Here is a 9,515-nt window from a genome sequence, read left to right on the forward strand (position 1 = left end):
CTTTGATTTTGATATGATTCCTATACTCCACCATAATGAAAGAGAAATAGTAGGCTTGAGGATTTAATCTAGAACGGTTATTAGGATGGTCACACAGGATAAAAATTAGACAGAAAAAAGACACTTTATTAAATTCAATCGAAGAAAAAAGTCTTTATTGATTATATTATTAGAATATTAACGATGATGTGGTCTTTTTATTTTATAATATAGTTATACAAAAAGAAAACAAGTGGTGTAAGAAAAATGAAAATATATATCAATATATATATATTTAATCGCCTTGAGATGTATTTATATACATGTTAATTTCATTGAATAAAAAGATAATATGAACATATTTAAATATACAATTACAACAAATTGAATAAGCGAAATATTTAAGAAGTATTTAAATATACAATGAATTACAACAAAATAAGCGAACATGTAACACATACCAAGAAGTACAACATCTGAAAGTAGATTGAAAGGTTTGGATCTTTTAAATATTCAGACGACAAGTAAGGATGAGATAATTGAAAAATTAGCTCAATCCCAACGAAGATTGGATTTTACATTGTAAATATATAACATACCAAATACAAAGTTTCTTAAGAAACTTTTTGTGTAAAGGCTCAAAAAATTCAAATTTCTATTTTGGGTGATTTAAGTGATTCTTTACATATAATTTTTTTATAATTCACATTAATTTAAAATTGTGTATTAGGACTAGTTATTAGTCCTTATAAATTTATGCTTGATATTTTTAAAAAACAATAATTTTCTTTAAAAATTTTATTATCTCCCCCCCCCCCCCCAGACCAAATTCCTGCGTACGCGTCTGATAAAGGAGTGTTATTTATACTAAAGTAATTTAATATAATGAAATTCTCTGCACAATTTTGTTATATGCAAAAATTTAATTAAAATAATTATTTTTACATAGAATAAGATATATTGAGTGATCATAAAAAATGGAAGGATTGGGGGGGGGAGGATTTTTTTTCTTTTTTTTACACCGAATAGATTGAATTAATTTACAATTGACTAAACATTGATAAAATTTTCAGAGTAATGCTTTCAGTCGCGTATTAATCATAAATTTGGGCAAAATTTTGTTACTAATATTTTTTTCATTTATGCTGGTTACTATAGTGGTTAGACATTAATAAAGCCCAAAATATTGGCAAAGGTTTGGGGACGAAGCCCCCAAAAAAATTTTAACCCCCCCCCCCCCCATGAATCAATCCTGGCTACGCCACTGATAGCCTTTATAATTTATTACTCTTTAATTGAAATCTCTGTGCTTTTGGGGAAACTGGTAATATCAGATCTTCATCCACGTCGATGTTATATTCATCAATGCAAATCAAATCCAATACGATTTTAGTGTGCTTTTTTTACTTCATTAATTTATTCCGACGAAATCATCCTCATTTGTCGGAACTTTGGTATTAAAAATGTTTGAATTTTATGAAGCATTTTTTTTAATATTTAATTTTTAAAAAAATTTACGGTAGTACATTTTTTATTTTTTAAGCGGTTTTAATTTAAAAAATTAAATGAAAATACGAACAATATCAAAAACAAATAAGAATATATTAAAAATTACGTTAAAAATTTTTTTTTTTTATATAGGAAAACACTAAAAAGAACTAAAATAAATTTTAAAAAAGGTATACTTATCACCCTAGAGAAGAGTGAAGGCTCAAAATATTGGACCGGCAGATTTCGAGATAAATTTGCTGACGAAGGTATCTTTCATTGGGGTCCCCTATGATCTGTCTCATTTTTATTGAGGGCCTCACTTTCAAAAATGTCTAAGGTATTGGCAACAATTGGTATGAACACTGTGTAGGTTATAGTGTTGTTAAACGGCTCGTTTTGAGCTGATTTTTAAAAGCGGTTAACTCACTATTCCATCCAGAATATACGCAAGCCTGAAAATTTTCTTTGTAAGAGGAACAAAGGGTTGGACATCTATTAGCGAAATCACAAGGCTTAGGCAATATTTTTCAGGCTAAAATATTGGGTTAGCCGTTTTTAAAAATCGGCTCGTAATGAGCCATTTAACAACTTTAGTTGGTTAGGACAGTTTATTTGTTTTTTAAGGACTTCTTCCTTTTCGATGGCAGAATTTGCTTAAATAAATTTAAATAACAAATAAAAGTTGAAAATTTTCTAACCCCCCTCCATTGTTTAATTTTTTTAACCTGCCCTCCCTTCCATTCTTTAAATTTTTTTAGTCAGCCCTTTGCAGACCTCCATCTGATATTAAAAATATATTTTGAATCTTGATTTTAAAGTTTTATGATTGTTTTTCCAGAAATTATCCTGAAACCAATTTTCTGAAATTTTTACAACTCTTAATATAAATTGTAATTTAATAATTAATTTTTATTGAATATTACAATAACTACTTTATATGAATTATGAATTTTTTGCAAATATTTATTTTAGATCTCTACTACCATAAATCAAGATAATTCCTTGATTATAGAATTGTCAATATCTGACCCTTACTAATGTTTTTTAAAAGTTCTTTACTGTAAATCATTATATTTTAATACTGATAAAACGTTTGGTGTTAAATTTAAAAGTCGCTATCGTCATGTTTTATAGTTTTCTATACAATATCCCAATCTTTTAAAAGATTTTCTTTCAAACTTAGACACTCCTAATTATAAAAATTCTCATAATATTCGTTCTTAAAAAGGTTCTTTAGCCTTTGCTTTTATGGGGACTTAAAATAATTTATTAAATCATGGTCCTTATTGTTTTAGGGTTCATGAACAAATCAACCATTGAACTTCACATTTGTATCCTCCTAAGGCCCTTCCTCCAAATATGTACAATTATATATTCTTGAAACATCTCAGTCTATAAAAAATTGTTACCTTTAAGAAAATTGTGCCTGTAAAAACTTGATATCTTAATTCGCCAAAAACTCATATCCTTTAAGCTTTAAAACATTGAGAGAGGAGAAGGCAGAAGAAATGAAAGCAATGTTGGAAAACCATCTTTTACCAAAGGTAATTGATTTTTGTCTTGATCGTGCCTAATAACAGAAGATATAATGTTCTTAACCATTGGTGAAGTTGTCATGGTTTTTAATAAGGATGATGGAGAATCATAGTTTCAACGTGATTTAAAGTTTATCCACGATATGGAGATTCAAATTTGGTTATCTTAAATGTACTCAGTCTAATTTAGATTCTATAATTATTCCTTATTATTACTTTATAGTGATTATGAATGGCATACAAATATGAAATTTATTGGGTCATTTAGCGAGGGAAGAAGATCATATATCACTATGTTACAATTATTAGCCATTCGTTCACATTGAAGGCACTAAATTTCATTAATATATTTTATTAAAAGAATTAAAAATTTCGGAATAATCTCACATCAAAATAAAGGTAAATTTCTGATTCATATCTAATAAAATGGGCAAATTTCTGATTAATCCATCATTAAATAAAGGAGAAAATTTTGATTCATCCGTCATTCTTGACGGACTTCTTCCAAGTATAATTTTATTATCGAAAATTATAATTTTATTAATTTTAATCAAACAAAATAAAAGTTTAGGGTGAAATGCTTTGTCCATCCCATAACACCAAATTCAATCTCGCATAAAAATGTTAATTAATAAATTATGTTATAAAATATTAAGCTAATTATATAAATACGTAAAATCAAAATTTTATCAATAAAATAAATTTATAAGAAAAGTTTTTTTTTCAGTTGGACATGAATCAAAATATCAGCATAATATTTATTTCCAGTTTCTCTAATTGTTTTTTAAATGTTTTTTAATATAAGGAATATAATAATAATTAATATCATTAAATTTAGGGATCGAATAATTCTTCCAAAACGAGTTAAAATTTTTTGGAAATGCCTGAGAAAACCAAGCCCTCCTGTAATCTCGAATATTGGAAGAGTTATCATATAATATGAGCTTTGATACAACTTTTATTTCTTTCGGAGATTCCTCTATTTCTTTTGATTTCTTATCCCTTTTAAACCTTTTATAGGAATTCGATTTATGAATATATTTTTTAGGCGAATTATATTGAACTATGGAACTACGGCTGGGTTTGGAATTTTTTAGGGAATAAAAATTATTATAATTGGAGATAACATTTTTATTACTCAACTTTTTTTTAAAATATTTAGGTTGTTTTTTGAATTTATACCTATCAATTTTGTCATTTTTTAATGATAATTTTAAGGCGGAAATATTTAAAAGAGGCTTGAAATACTTTTCAAATTGCTTGGCATACTTTGCTTTGAGATTGGCAATTATTTTATTGTCTGATATTACCTTATCCTTTGCAAACTCTGGCTTAATGGTTGTCAAATATTTAGGCGTGTCTTTATTACCTATCATTGATAATTTCAAGTTATCCGATGTCGAAATTTTGAATGACTTGACATTCCTTAATGCAATATCGTTGTCAATATAACCAGCATTGTAAATATTATTGCTAGTTAAGATTTGTGGATCTCTATTTGGTAAAATTTTTATGCTAGTTCTAATTTTTTCTTTTGGAAATTTATATTTTTTCTCTCTGTGAGCCGTTAAATAATTATTTATCTTCAAAATGTTAGATTCTTTACCTTTATAATAAGATGATTTTGAACTTTTTATTTTTGCCGAGGTAAATTCTGTTGTATTTTTTGTGGATGTAAATTTTTTCATATATTGCCGCCATAAGGGAGGTAACCTAATGTTAAAAATATTTTTATCATAATCATCCAAGGTTCTATGTTTATTAAAAAATTTATCTTTAGACAACGATTCTCTAAGCAGACCATTAGATTTCATTCCCCGTTTGTACAGTGACCCGTTGGGATCGTTTATATGGAATTTGTTTTTAGTGTTTAAATGAAACAATTCCATATATCGGGCTCTTGTGTTGTCCCTTTTATCCTGATCGATATTAAAGGTATCATGAATATCCTGGTGAGCACTGGCTAGATATAAATTCTTACCATTTGATAGGTTAATGATTTCCTCATCATCAATATCCTCCCTTTGAGATTTTAGATTGGCCTTTGTTATTTTAGTATATTGCAAGTTTTCAGACATATCAGATTTATTTTTAAGGTCCCTATTATTCAATTTTATAGATGTAACGGAATCCATGCGTGCTTCAAGTGGTAAATAATCAAGATTTGTTAATCTAGTACGACGCTTAAACTTATAGTTTGTTGTATATATTTTATCTCCAAGTGACAAAGTTATCACACTTTTATCGGGAATTTGAGTTGTGTATTCTTGTAATTGAGCGACATGAGTATTTTTTGTATGACTAAATTTTTGTTGCCTTTGCAGAATATCCTCGAAGAATTTTCTATTACCATAAGTATTACTACTTAACAAATTAGTATGTGGCAACAATGGACCAAATGTTGGTTTCTTTTGATTTGATACATCAATTTTAAATCCCTTTAAGTTATCTTTATAATGATGCACATTTTTATTATTACCATGAGATATATTCGATTTTATATAGGAAGTTATGTCCTCATATTTGGAGGTAGTTGCAATTACATACATTTTAGTTGTTTCATCTATAATTTTAAATATGTTTGCGAAATTTGATTGTAACTTGGCATATCCTTTGGGTTGGTTATTTTGTTTGAAATTTAGTTCTTCGTAATTATGCGAATTTTGTAAATTTGATGAAAACTCGAAACCTCTATCAAAACTTTTATGTAATACTTTATTAACTGGCTTCATACGATGACTCACAGTTTTATAAGTCATCATATCAGAAATTACCTTTCTATCATCGTAATCGAATAGCGCCTTTTGCTGATTTAGTTTATGAATTTGAATAAAATCCTTCAATCGAGGAGACACAAGTTTATTTAGTAAGTGATTATTTTCATCATTTGTTAAGTTATCTGATGAATCATATCTCTCAGCCATATCTGATTCAGCCTTTACAAGGTTAGCATGCTTGAAACCTCTGCCCCCACCCATTTCAAATTTGTGATCATTCAGGCCGGCCTTTATATCTGTTTTAATCCTATCTAATTTATTCAAAAATGATTTGGCCGAGTTATCCGATCTTTTGACAGATATGGGGGTCTTCTCCCTATCATATCTATTTTTAATCAGTAAATTCCCAATATTATTAATTCTGTTGAGATTGCTAACATTTTTATTTTTCACCATTTGAAATTTTTTTTTTTCTATAACAAACGAATTGATTTGGGTAGGACTTTTATAGTATTTTGGCTTAGGTGTATTATCATTAACATCGTATGTTAAGCCGGAATCGTAAGTGTTAGATATACGGTTTATTTTTTGCGCCTTTGTATTTTGATTAATCGTATTAGAGGTATAAGTAGTAGTAACAAAAGAAAGTTCTCCATAAGGATTACCATACCATGGGTAAACTTTAGGACAATTAGAGCAAGTTCTAACATATCTATAACCATATTCGGTAAAATAAGTGCATACATTAGATTGATTTTCTAAGCAACTAGGTTTAACCATTTCTATGTTGCCATCTTGAGATTTCTTACATGTCCACGCGTCAAAATTTTCTAGTTATAAATAATTATCAATAAATAAATAAAAAGTTAATATATATAATACTTATTTTTGGAAGGGGAGTAGGATTTTTTATCCATTCTATAGCTTTGCTAATCGAAACTATATAGACATCCTTATTTTCGTCTAATTTATCCAAAAATCTTTTTAATCCATTACGATAATGAGGAATGTAAAACCACATTGGATGAAAAAACATCGGAAATGGAGCTCTTAAATAAGTTACATTTATTAGAGTAAATATTTAATTTCTTAACAATTTACCTATTTGAATGATAATGTCTTTCAAAATTTGCATTCAATAATTCATAAGCCTCCTCTTCGTTATCGGGAGGATAACATGCATCTACCATTGCACACCCAAAACCATTTTTATCAGTGTAATGAACCAAAGGTACCTCCCACATACCTATTATCGATATTAGAATTAATTAGTGATAATAAAAAAAATTGATATGGTGTGTTCTGGTTCAACATAGCACCGGCCAAACAGCCGATTAAAAGGGTAAAACATTTTTAAAGGGATTCTCTACTGAAATTCTAACAGCTTTAACGTTATTGATCGGGTTTCAATCTCCTTATTAGGGTCTTTAATAAATAGTGCTATTCCCATAATTATAGGTTCTTTAATAAATAGTGCTATTCCCATAATTATTAAACTGTGAAATATTTCGGCCCATCAATCTTTGATTTGATAAGGGAATTGCCATAGCTACCCACACACTATTTATTTTATAGGACAATTTTATTATAACGCCATTTCGAAATATTAACAAAATCCTCCACTTTCGATTTTTTATTATCAGGTGACGATTATATTGATTCACTTTCAGTTATATCCAATGAATTTTATTCGATTTATGTTTATATAATCCATTTATAATATATTTTTTGTTATCATTGGTAAAGTTTTCCAATAGTTTATCGTTTATTCTACATTTATTCTTTCAATTTACCCAATCCCATAACTAATTTTCTTATTTTTTATTCCCGGGAAAAATTTAATAACAGTAGTTTTATTATTTACTAAGATGATTTAGTCTCATCTTTAAACTTTTTTTTGCTATCTTCAAAGTACTATATTATATAATAAATAAATATTTCATTAGCGAATTATAATTTTTATAACATATATTTTCTGTTTATTGTGCATAGCTTCCTGAAAAAAATAAATTGGTCTCGAGAAAGTTGGGTTGTAAACTAGATCACTTTCTCTCAATTATTCTTAATAAGCTATAATAATCAGATATCTATGTTGCCCGCCCTGATCCGGTCAGTCCGGCCTTATAAAAGATTTCGCTAAGGAAAAAATCACTAGCTTGAATTATCATAAGATAAATATTTTTTAAGAAATTCAGGAGAATAGTCATTAAAAATATTGCACAATTTGACACTATCCGAAAGAATTTTACTTTCATTTAATGCTTACCCGGGTAAGAGGCTTGAGGACATGGAGGTATATTGCATCGCTCTGTAATTTGGTAATCAACAGTGAAAGGCCATATAGGCGGAGTTTTTACTTTCGAGGTTATGGATGAATCCCAATTAAAACCATAATCGGTTAACATTCTGAAGTAGACATCGCCTCCAATCTAATAAATTTTTAAAAAATTTAAGTTAATTGATTGATGATTGATTTATTAAAAGTGTACTTACGTTGAAGGCTCTAGTCAATGCCATTAGCTCTAGGTTGTTTTTATTATTTCTAAAGGAGATTAAATATGCTACCTTAACCATAAAAGTAAAGAACAACATTATTTTGCCCACACACTAGCCATTTTAAAAAATCTAAGATTCGAATCGTTTCAAAATTAGAATTTTGTTAAAAAATACAAGTATTAAATTATTCGTTAATATGAATAATAAATTATTCAATTCGCTCATATAAGAACAACAATTAGTCGATTTGAATAACTCATGACTAATTTCCCAACCCTTACAGATTAACTTTATTGTTAATATCACTCAAAACTTATAAAACTCTTATTATATAATGATAATAAATGATGACAAAGTTTAGAAAAAGGAAGATCCTCCATCTACAAAAAATTAACCGAAATTTGAATATACTTTTTTAAAATTTAGTTATTATATTATTATTTATATTTTCGAAGGAATTTATCTTATTTATTATTTTATTTCGGCGGATTTTTTAGAGGGATCCAACCCGAGCCTGAGCTGAATTTTTAAACAGGTATTAACCTGTATTAATTTTATCCAACCCGAACTTTAAAATTTTTCTATCCGCATCTGAACATAACTGCTAAGATGCCTATGAACTAAAGGTCTGCAATGGGTAAGTTTATGCCAAAAAAAAGCCAGCCCACTCGCTGATTTAAAATTGTTATAACCCGCGCTTCCACCCACTTCTAATTTTTTTTAAATTCACCCGCCTGCCAGCTTATTTATAAATTTTGTTTAACCCGTCCGCCTAATGTTTAAAAATTATTTTAATAGTTTCCTTGACTCTTTATTTATTTATTCTAATGTATTTTTAATTAAATACATATAATATGCAATATTAAAAAATAAAACTTTTATTTTTAATAAATTGAAGTCTGTTCTGTTTATTTCGCCTGAATAATATTGTACAAATAATAATATTTATTATTCTTATTCGATTGGTACAATCACTGATAGTAAGTAATTCAATTCGTAAAAAATCGAATACGAATAATTCGTTATTTGATATATTCGATTTTGAATCTCGTGTATTTTATATATTTTTAATTTGTACAATATCATTTCTGGCGCAAATTAAGAAATTTTGAAATTTCTAACCGTTTTTGAAGTTTATTAATTAATTCACATTTCAGTAAAATTTGCTTTCTTAGTTCTAATTCTAAATAAATAAATCAACCCTATAAATATATATATATAATAAATAAAAAATCACATAATTCATATTTTTTTAAATAACTTTGAAAAAAATATAATTATATATTTTTTCAACTTT

This window comes from Gordionus sp. m RMFG-2023, chromosome 1, assembly GCF_954871325.1.
Source record: "Gordionus sp. m RMFG-2023 chromosome 1, tfGorSpeb1-WG-v2, whole genome shotgun sequence".
Lineage (NCBI taxonomy): Eukaryota > Metazoa > Nematomorpha > Gordioida > Chordodea > Parachordodidae > Gordionus > Gordionus sp. m RMFG-2023.